Raw genomic sequence first — 17,237 nt, forward strand, 5'->3', positions numbered from 1 at the left:
CAACTTTGACTTTGAAGCCTTTAACCCAGAACCTAGCACACATTTCTTCCTTGTACAGTTGTTGGACGATATAAAATATCTTGTGGATGCATATGACATTTCTTCCAATACTGAAACCATGCAATTGAAATACTGCTCTGCCCTAAATCTTTGATGCAGACTGGCATCATAGGTGCCCCTGATGTCTGCCATTAGACCCTCTACCTAAAGCCAGTTGTATGTCCCTGGGCTGTCCCTGAGGTTTTCACTTTGCCATTTGACAACTTATCCTCCTAGCAATCTCCTTTCCAACGAAGACAGCAATGCATATATCATGAAGTGGCTAGGAAGATGACATGAAACCACGAATGTCGAGCATGGCCCTTAGTATCCATTTTCATGATGTTCTTAGCAGTTTTTTCTCCAAGTAGTCAAGGTTCTCTGTCTTCTTAGATGTCCACGCAGATCAGTTTGATTTTCCAACCAAGCTTCAAGGAAGAGATGATGGTTCAATTCTCTGTATTCTGAAAAGCTTCAAAATCCACTCACCAAGGACACTGATGAAGGTAAAGATTTTATCAAGAGCTTTGTTTGTTTTTTTTTTTCAGATCTTTTAGTGGTCTAAAGGGGAAAACTAGGGTAGGTCAGAGCATATATAACTAGGGGCTCCTGGTCACCACTACATGCTAAGAACCCAAACTTCCCTGAGTACTTGGATCCAGGAAAGAAGCATGAAGTGGCTTGTGCTCCTCGGGCTGGTGGCCTTCTCAGAGTGCATAGTCAAGTAAGTATGGGGACTGTATGTCACATCATATTCTTTTCTCATACTTTTCTTTTCATCTGATTATTCTTCCACCCATCAGGTTTAGAAGGGAATGAAATATTTCCCTAAGAGTCTTAAAGTTAAACTCTTACTTACTGATAAGTAACTTGCTATAGGATCTGTGGATCCCAAGGTATTGGTGTAGATTTGGGTTGCACAAATCTTGGGGTCCAGTCATGTCATGATCTATTGAAAATGCAACTCCTTGCAACTGTTCAGTGCACAGTCTATGCAGATGTTGATGTGGTCCTGTGGAATAGCACTTTTCTACATTTTATTCAACATGTCCTCTTTTTTCCCCTGTCTACTTCATTGTGTATATGCCTATGTCTGCATCTCTGTATCACTGTCATTTATCTCTCCATCTCTTTGGAAGTTTTTCATTTGACTCGTCCTTCCTTCTCAAGCCTCTGGATTTCCCTTACTTGTTCCCTATATCTTGGATTCTTCTTTCAACTCTCTCTTCTCTTTCAACTTGGAGAAAGATACACTGTTTTATATCTGACAAACAGTGTGACCATAGCCAACTCAGAAACCTCTTGCGTTTCAAATTGCTCCCTTGTAAAAGAGGATAAGAGTCCCCCTTTTACCTCCTTCCTTGAGGTTCTATGAGAAGGAATGAGTGGGATGGCAACAGCAATGCTAATGGCTGTCATTGTTAAGACTTCCTATTTATCAGGTACCTTATATCCATCACTTCACTTATCCCCAAGATATTCTTTTTGGAGGGTTCGTATTGTTACATTCCACCATTTTACTGAAGGGGAGACTGAGATACCACATGGTCATATGGTTTACCCAAGATTGCAGAAAAGAACCTGTATTCAAATCTGTCTTTGCCATGGAATATGCATAAAATTCTGATAATAATGTACCTCATAAAAATGATTAGAAAATACACAGGGCCATTACAATGACAATTATACCTTAACACTGACAGCTAATTGTAGCATCTTCTTTGTTTTCCTTGTCAAATGATCGGTGAAAGAATACCTCTAAGGAGAGTGAAGACCATGAGAAAAACCCTCAGTGGAAAAAATATGCTGAACAATTTCCTGAAGGAGCATCCTTACAGACTGTCCCAGATTTCTTTTCGTGGTTCAAATCTTAACTATTCACCGGCTGAGAAACATCAGGGATGTGAGTATTTTGGGAGGATGGTGCTCCACAGTGCCCCCTTGTTCTCTAGCCAGGCATGGGGCTCATCTGGAGGTGCCAGGTGGGATGTTGGGGCTGGGGTTCCTGCAGGAGGCAGAGACACTGGAAAACAGGGACCCCAACCAGAGGAGAATGCACTCTCATCCTCAACTGTTGGTCTTGGTGATTGGGCCTGGCAATTACCAGGTGGCAGGTAAATATTCATTTCTCTGTCAAACATGTGTCATTAGTTTGATGGCGATTGTTCCTTCTGAACTACATGAGCCACTCAGCTACAGATGAAGAGTGAGCTATCACTGACCAAAAAGTAGAACCAACCGCAAAGCAATTGTGAATCCCCAGGCAGAGGAATTCAGTTTCCGCAGATGCAAGAATGACAGCAGTAAAAAGTTACTGAACCTGTATTCCATGTATGGCCATAACAATCACTGTGGTTACTGCTTTGAGATTAGACAAAGGGCTTACTTTGTCTTCAAGAATGCCCATGCCAGCCTGAAAGATAGGCAAAGGGTAAATACATGTCAAATGAAAGCGTCACCTGTGTGGTGTTGATTGGATGTGGTCTGAGTTTAGAGGGAGTGGCTGGGGTTGATCAAGAAGGACCTCCTGGAGAAGGGGCTGCTAAGGCTGGCTTTGAAGAGACTACAGAGCTTCTCAAATGAAGGCACCAGGACCTCCCTGGGTGTCCAGCGGTCCTAGAGGCCCAGTGGTTATGCTTCTGGGCTTCCCATGCAGGAGGTACCACTTCAACGCTTGGTCATAGAGTCAATATCCTACATACAATGTAGCACAGGAAAAATATATCAAAGACAGATACTTCTGTGACCAATGTCTGTGAGGTGCACAGTGGTTAGAAAGTGATCTCAAGAGATATGTGACACCCAGAGGGAGGCATCAGTGTGGGAATAGAGGGAAGCCAGTTCTGCACTAACCCACTCCCTCCTTCTCCCTGTAGCTGTTCTACGTGGGTAACATCACCATTGGAACACCCCCTCAGGAATTCCAGGTTATCTTTGACAAAGCCTCATCTGACTTGTGGGTGCCCTCTGTCTTTTGCACCAGTCCAGCCTGTTGTGAGTACAGACACCCCCTACCTGGACCATCCTTCACTTGCCCTGCTGCCCTGTTTCCACCCTTGACACCTGATGACACTCATCTCTTGTGTCTGCAGCTACACACGTCAGGTTCAGACAACTTCAGTCTTCCACCTTCTGGCCTACCCAAAAGACCTTCAGCATCGCCTATGGATCTGGGAGAATGAAAGGAGTTGCTGTTCATGACACAGTTCGGGTAACAGTGTAACAAATGCTGAGTCAGGACTGGCTATGGAGTGACCACTGCTTGCAAAACAGATGCAGGACCATCTGGCGGGACCCTTCCTATTCTAATTCCCATAGACATTGGCCATCATATTCACAGGATATGTCTCTGGGGAGGCAGTGCCTGTGGTGACACACGAGCAAACAAATTAGCTGACCCAGAGAGTGGCTTGAGGTGTGGACTTGCAGCTCCTCTGCCCATGAGCAGTTCAAGGTTCATTTTGCTGGGAGTGAGAAGAAGGGGTAAAAGCACCCACTTTTATATTCACAGACTGTTCCAGGCACTTTCAGGTGGTAACTGGTTTAATCCTGCAACAACCCCACACAGCAGTTACTCTGATTAGCTCATAAGACATATGAGGAAACTGATGCGCAGATAGCAAGGGCCTTGCTGAGGGCACACATGTGGTAAGTGGTGGAGTTAGGCTGGCTTTTCAGGACTGAAGTTGCTGTGGGGTGTTTGGGGACAGGATAAAACTGATCTGGGGACCCTGGGGGCAGTCAAGGGCTTCAGGTATCCAGAGTGGGAAACTGGGGGCCTGAGAAGTCAAGGGGTCTGATAAATGAGTTCTCACCCTAGAGGACCCTTGGGAGTCTAATAAATCTATGGCCTTCCTCCCCCAAAATACTTGAGTAGTTCCCCTCTCTCTCTTTCTCTCCCATACACATTCACAGAAATATACACATATCCCCAAAAATGAATTCTCCAGGCAGTAACTTCATAGACCCCAGAAGCAAGATTGTGTTTTCAGCTTCTGTCTTCCTGGACAGATGCAGAATCCACAGTACATTACAGAGAATGCAGTCCATTCCTGTCATTAGGTCACAGTGATGCCAAAGAGAAGGCTATCTTGCTCTCGTTCATTTTGTCCATAAGGTGTCACCAATAGGACCTGGCCTGACTCTTGGTTGCCCCACCTGTACAGAAGCCACAAGGCCAATTTGACTCACTCAGGTGGTGTTTTTCAGAGGGGCAGATGTTTTAAAATTCACAGCCTCTCACAAATGGAACCCAAATTCCCGTCCCAGCTAGGTCTAACCCTCTGTGGGCCACCAAAGACAAGCCCAGCCTCAATTCTTCTCTGACGATCTAATGGCAATGCACCCAGTCCAGTCCTAGCCCCACTTCATGTATCTATAAGTGGGAAAACTCTTCTCTCCCACAGATTGGGAACCTTGTAAGTACTGACCAGCCATTTGGTCTAAGCGTGGAGGAATACGGGTTTGAAGGCAGAGCTTATGATGGCATCTTGGGCTTGAACTACCCCAACGTATCCTTCTCTGGAGCCATCCTCATCTTTGACAAGCTGAAGAATCAAGGTGCCATTTCTGAGCCTGATTTTTGCCTTCTACTTGAGCAAGTAAGTCTGAGATGGACAATCCCTTTCTCTAACTTAGCTGTAAGATGTTTTCAGTTGCACGAAAATTATAGAACACTTGCTAAAGAAGTATCCTGAGAGATAATCTAACCCAGGATAACTATGGCCCCTGGGCCCTACCTGGCTTCACCACTGGTTTTTATAAATAAAGTTTTATTGGAACACAACCCTAGTCCTGGGCTCAAGACCAGTAACTTGGTCTAGGAGGGTGAGTGAGGAGGAAGGCTAATGGAAGGCAACAGGAAACAAGTTGAAGGAAAAGGCATTAGGATTTGCTTATGAAATTGATCAGGAAGGAAGGAGAAAGCTGGTGGATATCTTTCCTTCCTCATTAGCATTTCACTGGGATCCAGGACCAGCTACCCAATTTGTAGGAGCCAGTGAGAAACCAAAGTGTGGGACACAGAAGTGTGGGACCCCTTGTTCAAGAAATACGAGGCATTTCAAGACAGGGAGAGCAGAGGTGGGGTCCCTTCTGAGTGTGGGGCTCTTTGGACAGTAGAGGTCACAGACCAGTGGAGCCAACTCTGGGTGACCTGAACCCACACCCTTAGAACTCCCAGGCCTTGATTTTCCTGAAAAATGAAAAGGTGGACAAGGAGAAAGCCAAAATACTTCAGCACCCTGTCCTCTGAGGGTGTCTGAGCACTCAGGTCACAGGAGATCCAGGGCGTCTCCAGAAGACATAGTGGGTGGAGCCCAGCCAAGTGATTCAGCTTCTAACCTCCTCTGTGCCACTCATTAGCCAGTAACAGACCTCAGTCTGGATCTCAATCTCTCCTAGATGCTATTTCTGCATCTGTTCATAGGCCCTTATTAGGGCCTTGATGGGTGGACAAGCACAGCTCTCAGACAGTGCTGTTGTTAATGTCCTTCAAGGATCCCCGCCCCCTTCTCTCTACAGAGATAAGCGGGAGGGCAGTGTGGTGATGTTTGGTGGGGTGGACCGCCACTACTACAAGGGGGAGCTCAACTAGGTACCATTGATCGAAGCAGGTAGTGGAGTGTACACATGGACCGATAAGCCTCTCCCTCTGAGGGTCAGCCCAAGTGATGCTCCCACTACTGTACATGGACACAGGCAGACACACACAAATACATTCTCAGACACACAGTCACACAGACATATACACCACCCACAACGACACAGACACATATAAACATACAGAGAGACACATATAAACATGCATAGCTAGTCAGAGACACACAAGCACTCACAGAGACACATACAAACACACATACAAACAAACACACAAGCATATAGATACACAAACAACCCATGGGTTCATAATCCCCAGGCCTTCTGACTAGGGCTCTGACCAGGGTCCTAAAAGGTCCAAGAGGTCTGTGCAGCTGGGAGAGGGCTGCATCCACTGCGTTGTGAGGCGTGGAGCATGGTTAGAGGACTCTACAGTGTGGTGAACAGAGGATCAGGGAGAATTTCTCCAGCCTGAACAGAGGTATAAGATGACCAACTGTCCGGGGCTACCGGGGACATAGGAAGTTCTCAGTACAGACAAATGTCAGTTTAAAAACAGGGAAAGTACTGGAAATGGGAAGAACTGGTCTGCTAAAGGAGCAACTACTGAGCAGTGTAGAGAGATTTGCTGAAGTCGTAATATGTGAAAGCAACTAACAAAAAGACACCCCACGTTCTTGGGCACACAGTGGGGCAGGGGCTATAACAGAGAATCAGGAAGCTGGGATCCAGGAGTGACCTGAGGACAAGAGGCATAGTTGATAGGATTCTGTGTGATACCCTCAGACAAAAGTTGACCTCTCCTTTGGAGTTTCTGTGGGCTAGTCACGTATTTCCTGGCCAGGGTCTCAGGGTCTGAGCTGGTTGTAGGAGCAGTGCTGGCAGACACCCTCTCCTAGAGGAGCCCCTCTGCTCTCACAAATCTCCATCTTCACTCTGCGATTGACCCATTATTTGTTCCCCACCAGATACAGCTGTCTGGATATTTCTCATTCATTATTTTCACAGTCTTCATTCACTCACTAAACAGACAAGCCTTGGGAATCCACTGTGTGCCAGGCACTTTAAGGAGGCAATGAGAATAAAACTCGCCTTCACATCTAAGAAGGCAGATGCACAGGAAATGAGACACACACATAGTGAATTGTGACTTTGGTACATGCTAGACATGAGGAAGTGTCTACAGAGACTGTCAAGAAAGGAGACTGATAAACACCGGGGGAAAGACTTCCCTGAAACCATGACAATTACGCTGGAATCTGGAAGATGAGAAGAAATTTGCTAGTCAAACGGGAGGGGGCTCCTCTAGGAAGGAAGACCAGCTTGTGTCAAGGTGCAAAAGAGCCTGGTGTATTCAAGTATTGCATTCAAGAATGTCAAGGAAGGTGCCATGTCGGGAGCAAAAGAAAAGAGGGCAAGAGACAAAGGGCTGTTTAGGAGACAATCGGGAAGAGGGCAGCTCTGGGGAGACTCAGAGTGACCTTGATGCCTGCTTTGTCACACTGTCTCTCAGCATCTCCATGAAAAGAAAGGTTATTGTTTGTTCTGGCAGCTGCTAGGCCCTTGTGGTTACTGGGACATCACCGATCTTTGGCCCAAGAAGACTGGTCAATAACATCCAGAAGCTCATCGGCGCCACGCCTCGGGATTCCGAAGTGAAGGGTCAAGCCCCAGGGTCACTCCCAGTCTCCACACACAAGAAGGATCTCCAGGGCCAACCTCTCTCCCTCTCTCTCTAACAGCACTATGTTTCATGTTTTGTGGTCAATACCCTGCCCTCTATTATCTTCACCATCAATGGTATCAATTACCCAGTCCCGGCTCAAGCCTACATCCTCAAGGTGAGGGGAGGACCCTGAGGGGTGGTTCTCAAATAGGAACTTGCAGGAACCCTTGGGCTGCTGCTGGGAGGAGGGCGCCCTCTGCAGGCCAACTCACACTATTGCAGATGCTGCTGAGCCCTGGGGCTGGCCAGAGCCTCCCACAAGACGATCCACTTAAGAGTAAAGGGCCAGAGTATTATTCAGCCATTAAAAAGAATACATTTGAATCAGTTCTAATGAGATGGATGAAACTGGAGCCTATTATACAGAGTGAAGAAAGCCAGAAAGAAAAACACCAATGCAGTATACTAACGCATATATATGGAATTTAGAACAATGGTAACGATAACCCTGTATGTGAGACAGCAAAAGAGACACAGATGTATAGAACAGTTTTTTGGACTCTGTGGGAGAGGGAGAGAATGGGACTCTCCCATTCTCCCTGGGAGACTCTGTGGGATGATTTGGGAGAATGGCATTGAAACATGTATAATATCATATAAGAAAAGAATCGCCAGTCCAGGTTCGATGCAGGATTCAGGATGCTTGGGGCTGGTGCACTGGGATGACACAGAGGGATGATATGGGGAGGGAGGTGGGTTGGGGGTTCAGGATGGGGAACATGTGTATACCCGTGACGGATTCATGTTGATGTATGGCAAAACCAATACAATATTATAAAGTAAAAAAAAAAAGAAATATCTAAATTTTAAAAATAAAATTTCTACAATAATAAAACAATGATGAATACAAAAAAATTATTTAAGAAAAAAAAAAAAAGAAAAGAGTAAAGGGCCGTCTGGGACACTGATCATCTTGAAATAAATGTGGAGACACCACACCACGCTGGCATGTGGGAGTCACAAGGAGAGGGGAACACTCAGGTCCTCAATGTCAAAGAGCTTCAGTTCAATCTGAACCCTCAGATGGATGAACACGGAAGGTCAGCTCTAGCAGTCCTTGAAATAAGTCATGTGACAAGGAGAATGGCTGGGGACACTCCCAGTGTGCTGTCCCACCATAGGGATTAACAGTCTCCCTTCCCTTCTCGCAGTTTTCCTGCTTTGGATGATAAATTACATGGTCACCCTAGTTCTCAGATGCATCATCCACTAGCTCTGGCCGGGTGCCCCCTTTGTGAGTCAGGCTACCCAACCCCTCTGTGGGGAGGCTGGATGGTAATGTGAATAAAGGGTGCACAGTGACTGCTCAGGCCCAGCACAGGGTGGAGGCTTCATGTCAGCTCCCTAGGGGAGCTCAGAGCTGGCTGATGGGCTAAAAGAAGACTTTGAGGAAGGGAGGGAATTTCAGGAATTTTATAACTATAAACTTATGGAGCCATGTGGAGGGTTGCTTGGTTCTAGGCAAAACTGCACTGGATTCCATGCAAATGGCATCCCAAGGTGCTCTGCACTGGGGCACTGGGGACTTACTTGGGGTGATGAGGGCTATGGACTGAATGGTGGGGATGAGGAACCAGAGTACATTATCCACCCAAGCCTGGAGTTGCCAAAGAGGGAGAGTGCGGGCTGAAGGAGGCTTCCCAGCATTCCTAAGTTAAGTCTTCAAGAACGTGTTGTGGGCACTGCTCTATTTAAGATGGATAACCAACAATGAGTTACTGTGTAGCACAGGGAACTCCACTTAATTATATGACAACCTGGATGGGAGGGGTATTTTTGGGACCAGGATACATGGATACATATGGTTGAGTCCATTTACTGTCCACCTGAAACTCAGAATATTCTTAATCATCTATACTCCAATACAAAAAAAATTAAAAAGAGTGTCCATAGTTCTCCTCTCTCCCTGTTTCTTTCCTGCTGACTCCTGCTCCTTGTTTTATCTGCAGAGAATGCTAGTCCTCAGGAGGAGGATTCTCTGCAGAGAAAACAAGAAGCAGGAGTCAGCAGGAAAGAAACAGGGAGAGAGGAGAACTATGGACACTCTTTTTTCTTTTCTAAAAATTTTATTGAAGTGTGGCTAGTCTTCAGTGTTGTATTAAGTTCTGCTGCACAGCAATGTGATTCAGTTATACACATACAGAAATATATATTCTTTTTCTTATTCTTTTTCATGTGGTTTATGACTGGATAGTTAATATATTTGATATATTTCCTTATGCTCTACAGTAGGACTTTGTTGTTTATCATTCCTCTGTATTCCCAGCTCCCAGTCCTCCCCTCCCCCACACCCTTCCTCATGGCAACCTCATGTCTTGGCCCTTTTTGGTTGTGGATGAACTCTCATATCCCCTGCTAAGGAGAAAATCTGTTGATACTTACCAAAAGAGGGAAATAAAACAAAGAATTGTACTGGGTCTGGATATTTGTGGGAATCGTAGGTAAGGGCTCAGGCTGACTGGTGTGTGTCTCTGACTCCCCCAGGATTCTAGAGGCCACTGCTATACCACCTTTAAAGAAAACACAGTGAGGACATCTAGAGAGACCTGGATGCTGGGTGACATCTTCCTGAGGCTGTATTTCTCAGTCTTGGATCGAGGAAATGACAGGATTGGCCTGGCACAGGCAGTATAAATGCTTGGAGTGGTTCAGGAATCAGTAAGGCCGCTCCAAGCAAACACTAAATCACACTTAGGGTACTCCTGCCCAGGATCCTGGTTAACTGTATTTGGTGGTCTGCACACCCTATTCTCAATAAAGAATAAAGGGTTTTACTCGTAATGGTGCTGAAACAAACGGGTGCCTCTGTTTGTCTGGGAGGTGTACAATGATCAGGAAGGATCTAGAACCAAGTCTGAATCACAGTTGAGAGGAGCCCACCTCCACCTGGCTTCAAGGAAAGGGGAGACTCATGCAAATGATTTTGGGAATACAGGACACAAGACTCAGAGCAAATACAAAGATCTCAATGACTGGACCCAAGAAATCAGAAGTCATCAGTTCTCTATTTCACACATTCACTGTTTCATTCCCTCTTCTTTGATAGTCTTAGCCTGACAACTTTCTTCATTAAGGCTTCTACACCTAGTGAGGGAGTCCAGACTACCTGCCCTAGGATTATATATCCTGAAGCCATCTCCAATAAGGAAAGAAAAGATTGAAGACATCAGAGTTCAGGGTGTTCTCTGAATGACCCACCTCAGATCACATGTGCAGTCCTAGATCAGCCATCCTGGCAGGGCCATGGGGCCCTATGATTGGCTTTACATGGTCGTGTGGCCATGACCTAGCAGCACACATGACTGTCAATTTCCTCCAGAACTACATGACCAAAGCTGGGGAGAGACAGCCCCAAAGAAAGTGACTGGGAGGTAGTCTAGACCATGGAAGGGTTTGTGATGACCCACCAACTCCACCACTTCCTCATTCAGAGGGATTATAAGGGGAAATGAAACAGACTCTTTCCATCCCATCTCAAATGATCTTATCACTGGGCTTGTCCTCCAGGGGAGTTTGGGTAAGGTACTTCATACAGAGCTGGTTCCCTCTTGTTCCCACATCCCAGTCACCAGGTCTCTGCCACATATGCCTGCTCTGTCCTTTCCAGTCCTACTTGGTAAGTGGTGGCCCTAGTGGATCACTGAGCCACCCCCCTCCTCCAGGGCCCAGAATGCCTCTTCCTTGGCCTCCAATGCTGCTGGGGAGAATGCAACGCATGTATTGAGAGATCCAGGGTACACAGAGCCTTCAGCCTTTCTGAGCTTCTCTATGGGTGGGGCTACAAACTGTTTGCTTGGAGCTGCCATGGTTAGGCACTTTTGCAGTGGAAGCATCCATTCTTTCCACCTGGAGGCCTTCAGTAGATGCCTCAGCTGAGACAGCAGGGGTCAGAGGTTGATTTCCTTTCAGATTGACTGGTTTGATCTCCTTGCTGTATAAGAGACTCTCAAGAATCTTCTCAAGCACCACAGTTCAAAAGCTCAATTCTTTGGCATTCACCATTTCTTATCGTCCAGATTGCACATCTGTACCTGATTACTGGAAAAACCATAGCTTTGACACTACAGACCTCTGTAGCAAAGTGAGTCTCTGCTTTTTAATACACTGTGCAAGTTTTTCATAGCCTTTCTTCCTTCCAAGGAGCAAGTGTGTTTTAATTTTGTGGCTACAGTCAAGGTCCATAGTGATTTGGAGCCCAAGAAAATAAAATCTGCCACTGTTTCCACTTTTCCCTCATCTATATGCCATAAAGTGGTGGGACTGGATGCCATGAATGTTGAGTATCCTTTTGTGAATAGTTTTTGAATGTTGAGTTTAAGCTAGTTTTTTCATCTCCTCTCCTCATCGAGAGGCTCTTTAGCTCTTTTTTGCTTTCTGCAATCAGGGTAGTGTCATCTTCATATCTGTGGATGTTGATACTTCTCCCAGCAATCTTGATTCCAGCTTGGGATTTATCCAGACCAGCACATTGAAAGATGTATCCTACATATAAGTTAAGTAACCAGAGTGACAATGTATACCTTGTCATTCTCCTTTCCCGATTTTAAATCTTTCAGTTATTCTGTGTCTGATTCTAACTGCTGCTTTTTGACCTACATACAGACTTGTTAGGAGAAAGGTAAGGTGATCTACAACTCCCATTTCCTTAAGAATTTTCCACAGTTTGTTGTGGTCCACACAGTGAAAGGCTTCAGCATAGTCAGTGAAGCAGATGGAAATGTTTTTCTGGGATTCCCTTGCTTTCTCTATGATCCAATGGATGTTGGCAATTTGATCTCTGCTTCCTCAAACCAGTTTGTATATCTGGAAATTCTCAGTTCATGAACTGTTGAGGCTTAGCTTGAAGGATTTTGAGCATTACCTTGCTAGCAAGTGAGATGAGCACAATGGCATGATAGGTTGAACATTCTTTGGAATTGCCTTTCATTTGGTTTGGAATGAAAACTGACCTTTTCCAGCACTGTGGCCACTGCTGAGCTTTTCAAATTTGCTGACATATTGAATGCAGCACTTTGAAAACCTCATTCTTTAGGATTTTTAAACAGCTCAGCTGGAATTCCATCACCTTCCCTAGCTTTTCTTGTAGTGATGCTTCCTAAAGCCCACTTGACTTCATACTCTAACATATCTGGCTTTATGTGAGTGACCCCAGCATCATTCCTATCCTGGTCATTATGAACATTTTTGTATAGTTCTTCTGTGCATTCTTGCCACCTCTTCTTAATCTCATCTGCTTCTGTTAGGTCTTTGACTTTTCTGTCCTTTATTGTGCCCATCTTTGCATGAAGTGTTCCTCTGGTATCTCCACTTTTCTTGAAGAGATCTATACTCTTTACAATTCTGTCCTTTTCCTCTAATTCTTGCACTATTCACTTATGAAGACTTTCTTATCTCTCCTTGCTATTCTCTGGAAGTCTGCATTCCATTGGGTATATCTTTCCCTTTCTCCTTTGCCTTTCACTTCTCCTATTTTCTCAGCTATTTTTAAGGCCTCCTCAGGCAACCACTTTGCCTTCTCACATTTGTTTTTCTTGAGGATGGTTTTGATGACCACCTCCCATACAATGCTGCAACCCTCCATCCGTAGTTCTTCAGGCTACCAGACCGAATCCCTTGAATTTATTTTTCATCTCCACTATATAATTATAAGGGATTTGACTTAGGTCATAGCTGAATGTTCTAGTGGTTTTCCTTACTTTCTTCAATTTAAACGTGAATATTGTTTGCTTCTGCCTAAGCATTGCTTCCAGGTCACCACCCACCACTCCCAGTGGGTGTGGAACAAAAACACACAATTTGAGGACTGTTACCCTGGGTTTGTGGTTGGCTTTTCACATGCTTAGCTGTGTGAGCTTGATCAAGTCTCTTAACCTCAGTTTCCTCATCTGGAAAATGGGCACCATGATGATAATTCCAACTTCTAGATTGCATGTGTGCCTGCAAAGAGCAAGTGGACCTGAGAGGGCTTTCTGGGTTCCTGAGTCTGGAACAAATATGAATTATTCTGCCACCTGGGGAGAAGGAAATATATTTAGAGGTTATGGCTGCCATTCCCAAGGCTGAATATTGATTCAAGCCAAATGACATCTATTTCTGAACTGTGACACAGAACTCTGACTGAACCGATGCTTCTGTTTTCTGAGCTCCCACAAGAGCTAATGATTACTGGCTCAGATTACTCACTTCCTCAGCCTTACCAGTCAGTCTTTCCTTTTCAACTACTTCTCCCCTGAAATCACACTGCAAGGAAAGTCCTAAAGGCTCTTGGCCTCTTGTCAGTTTCCCACATCTCCAGCGTAGCAACAAGTAGCTGTTATGGGTACTTGTCATAGCAACAACTATGGCAACCTGTACAGTCCAATCTCAGCCTGTTAAATGAATCTTTCCCCATTTGGCCCTTCATGTTTAAATTACCTATAGTTGCCTTAGTAACCTTCCTATGCTTGCTGTTTAATGTCGAAATATGTGTGGACCTCATCTAGTTTTCTTTCCCAAGCATAATTCCAATCATGCAGTTAAGTAACCAAACATTTAGTCATCGAACTACCCACAGGAATTGACAAAAGCAAACCACCCATCATGCATTTCTTGCTTGTCCCAAAACACCATTGAAGTGATCTGCTGAAACAATGTGATACATTGGCATGTACACTCCAGAAGGGACACTTTTTCTCTGGATTTGTTTTCCATCTAGTGCAGAATGGCTACCATAAGCCTAGCCCTCCAGCAGCTGTTCACCTAATTTTTGCAGACTCAGCCCACTCCAGATCCCTTCCACATCACTCAGTAAAATCTAGAGAACAGACTCAGTCAAAGTTCTCACTCCTGCAGAAAACAGTTTTTTGTTTTTTTAGAAAACAATATTTGGTAACACATTCAAAATCTTGTGCTCCTTGCCTTGGATTCAAGGACCTGCACCAGAGGATGGGAAGCCTCCCCTTCCACCTAAATATTTCACCACTCCCACCAGGGCCACAGGCTTGACTGGACCCCAAAGACTTCTGCCTGCTCCCTGATGTCCTCTGTACATCAGTTCAGATTAGTCTCTCAGTCATGTCCAACTCTTTGCTATATCATGGGGTGCAGCATGCCAGGTTTCCTTGTCCATCACCAACTCCTGGAGCTTGCTCAAACTCATGTTCATCAGGTTGGTGATGCCACCCAACAATTTCATCTTCTGTCTTCCCCTTTACTTTCTGCCTTTAATCTTTCCCTGCATAAGGGTCTTTTCTAATGAGTCAGTTCTTCCCATCAATTGGCCAAAGTATAGGATGTTCAGCTTCAGCATCGGTCCTTCCAATGAATATTCAGGACTTATTTCATTTAGCATGGACTGGTTGGATCTCCTTGCAGTCCAAGGGACTCTGAAGAGTCTTGTCCAACACCACAGTTTAAAAGCATCAATTCTTTGGTATTCAGCTTTATTTATGGTCCAACTCTCCCATCCATCACAACTTCTGGTAAAACCATAGCTTTTACTATACAGACCTTTGCTGTAAAGTAATGTCTCTGCTTTTTAGTATGCTGTCTAGGTTTTCCATAGCTTTATCGTCTAAGGATGAGCGTCTCTTTTTTCACAGCTGCATTCACTATCTCCAGTGATTTTGGAGCCCAGGATAATAAAGCCTGTCACTGTTTTATTGTTTCTCCATGTATTTGCCATGAAGTAATGGAATGGGCTTTTCTTTTTTTTTTTTCCCTTGGGCTCCAACATCACTGCAGATGGTGACTGCAGCCATGAAATTAAAAGACGCTTACCCCTTGGAAGGAAAGTTATGACCAACCTAGACAGCATATTCAAAAGCAGAGACATTACTTTGCCAACAAAGGTTCATCTAGTCAAGGCTATGGTTTTTCCTGTGGTCATGTATGGATGTGAGAGTTGGACTGTGAAGAAAGCTGAACTGTGGTGTTGGAGAAGACTCTTGAGATTCCCTTGGACTGCAAGGAGATCCAACCAGTCCATTCTGAAGGAGATCAGCCCTGGGATTTCTTTGGAAGGAGTGATGCTAAACCTGAAACTCCAGTACTTTGGCCACCTCATGCGAAGAGTTGATTCATTGGGAAAGACTCTGATGCTGGGAGGGATTGGGGGCAGGAGGAGAAGGGGACGACAGAGGATGAGATGGCTGGATGGCATCACTGACTCGATGGACGTTGAGTCTGGGTGAACTTCGGGAGTTGGTGATGGACAGGGAGGCCTGGCGTGCCGTGATTCATGGGGTTGCAAAGAGTCGGACACGACTGAGCAACTGAACTGAACTGAACTGAATGGAATGGGATGCCATGATCTTCGTTTTTTTGATCTGTACATACCATATCAACACCATCCTTAAGAAAAAGAAATGCAAAAACGTTGTCTGTGAAGGCCTTACAAATAACTTAGAAAAGAAGAGAAGCAAAATCCAAAGGAGAATAGAAAGACATACCCATCTGAATGCAGAGTTCCAAAAAATAGCAAGAAGAGATTTTTAAAAAGCCTTCCTAGTGATCAGTGCAAAGAAAAAGAGGAAAACATTAGAGTGGTAAAGACCAGAGATCTCTTCAAGAAAATTAGAGATAGGGAAGGAATGTTTCAGGAAAAGATGGGCACAATAAAAGAGAGACATGGGATGGACCTAACAGAGGCAAAATATATTAAGAAGAGGTTGAAAGAATACATAGAAGAACTGCACAAAAAAAGATATTAATGACCCAGATAACCATGATGGTGTGATCACTCACCTAGAGCTAGACAATCCTGAAATGTGAAGTCAAATGGGTCTCCAGAAGCATCACTAAGAGCAAAGCTAGTGGAGATGATGGCATTGCAGTAGAGCTATATCAGATCCTAAAAGATGATGCTGTTAAAGTGCTGCACTCAATATGCCAGCACATGTGGAAAACTCAGCAGTGGCCACAGGACTGGAAAGGTCGTTTTCCTTGCAATCCCCAAGAAAGGTGATTTAAAAGAATGTTCAACTACCATGCTGTTGCACTCATAATACATGCTATCAAAGTAATTTCTCCAAGCAAGTCTTGAACAGTACATAAACTGTGAAATTCCATATGTTCAAGCTAGATTTAGAAAAGGCAGAGGAACCAGAGACCAAATTTTCAACATTCATTGGCTCATAGAAAAAGCAAGAGAATTCTAGAAAAACACCTACTTCTGCTTTATTGACCATGCAAAAGACTTTGACTGTGTGGATCACAACAAACTGTGGAAAACTTACAGAGATGGGAATACCAGACGATCTTACCTGCCTTCAGAGAAATCTGTATGCAGGTCAAGAAGCAATATGTAGAACTGAACATGGAAGAGCAGACTGGTTCCAAATTGGGAAAGGAGTATATAAAGGCTGTATATTGTCACCTTGCTTATTTAACTTATATACAGAGAACGTCATGTGAAATGCCCAACTGGATGAAGCACAAGCTGGAATCAAGATTGCTGGGAGAAATATCATTATCCTCAGATATGCAGAAGACACCACTCTCATGGCAGAAATTGAAGAGGAACTAAAGAGCCTCTTGATAAATGTGAAATAGGAGAGTGAAACATCCGGTTTAAACTTCACATTCAGAGAATGAAGATCATGGCATTTGGTCCCATCACTTCATGACAAATAGATGGGGAAACAATGGAAACAATGAGAGACTTTATTTTGGGGGGCTCCAAAATCACTGCAGATGATGACTACAGCCATGAAATTAAAAGATGCTTGCTCATTTGAAGAAAAACTATGACAAACCTATAAATTTTTTTTAAAAGTATAGACATTACTTTGCTGAAAAAGTTCAGTATAATCAAAGCTATGATTTTTCCAGTTGTCATGTGTGGATGTGACAGTTGCACCATAAAGAATGGTGAGTGATAAAAAATTGATGGTTT

General features: G+C 44.4%; 1 pseudogene; it reads left to right on the forward strand.

Moving 5' to 3' along the window:
- Window positions 1–662: 662 nt before the first annotated feature.
- On the forward strand, window positions 663–9,997 carry LOC129653602 (pregnancy-associated glycoprotein 1-like; annotated as a pseudogene).
- Window positions 9,998–17,237: the final 7,240 nt, after the last annotated feature.

Source organism: Bubalus kerabau, chromosome 5, assembly GCF_029407905.1.
Source record: "Bubalus kerabau isolate K-KA32 ecotype Philippines breed swamp buffalo chromosome 5, PCC_UOA_SB_1v2, whole genome shotgun sequence".
In the NCBI taxonomy this organism is placed as follows: Eukaryota; Metazoa; Chordata; class Mammalia; order Artiodactyla; family Bovidae; genus Bubalus; species Bubalus kerabau.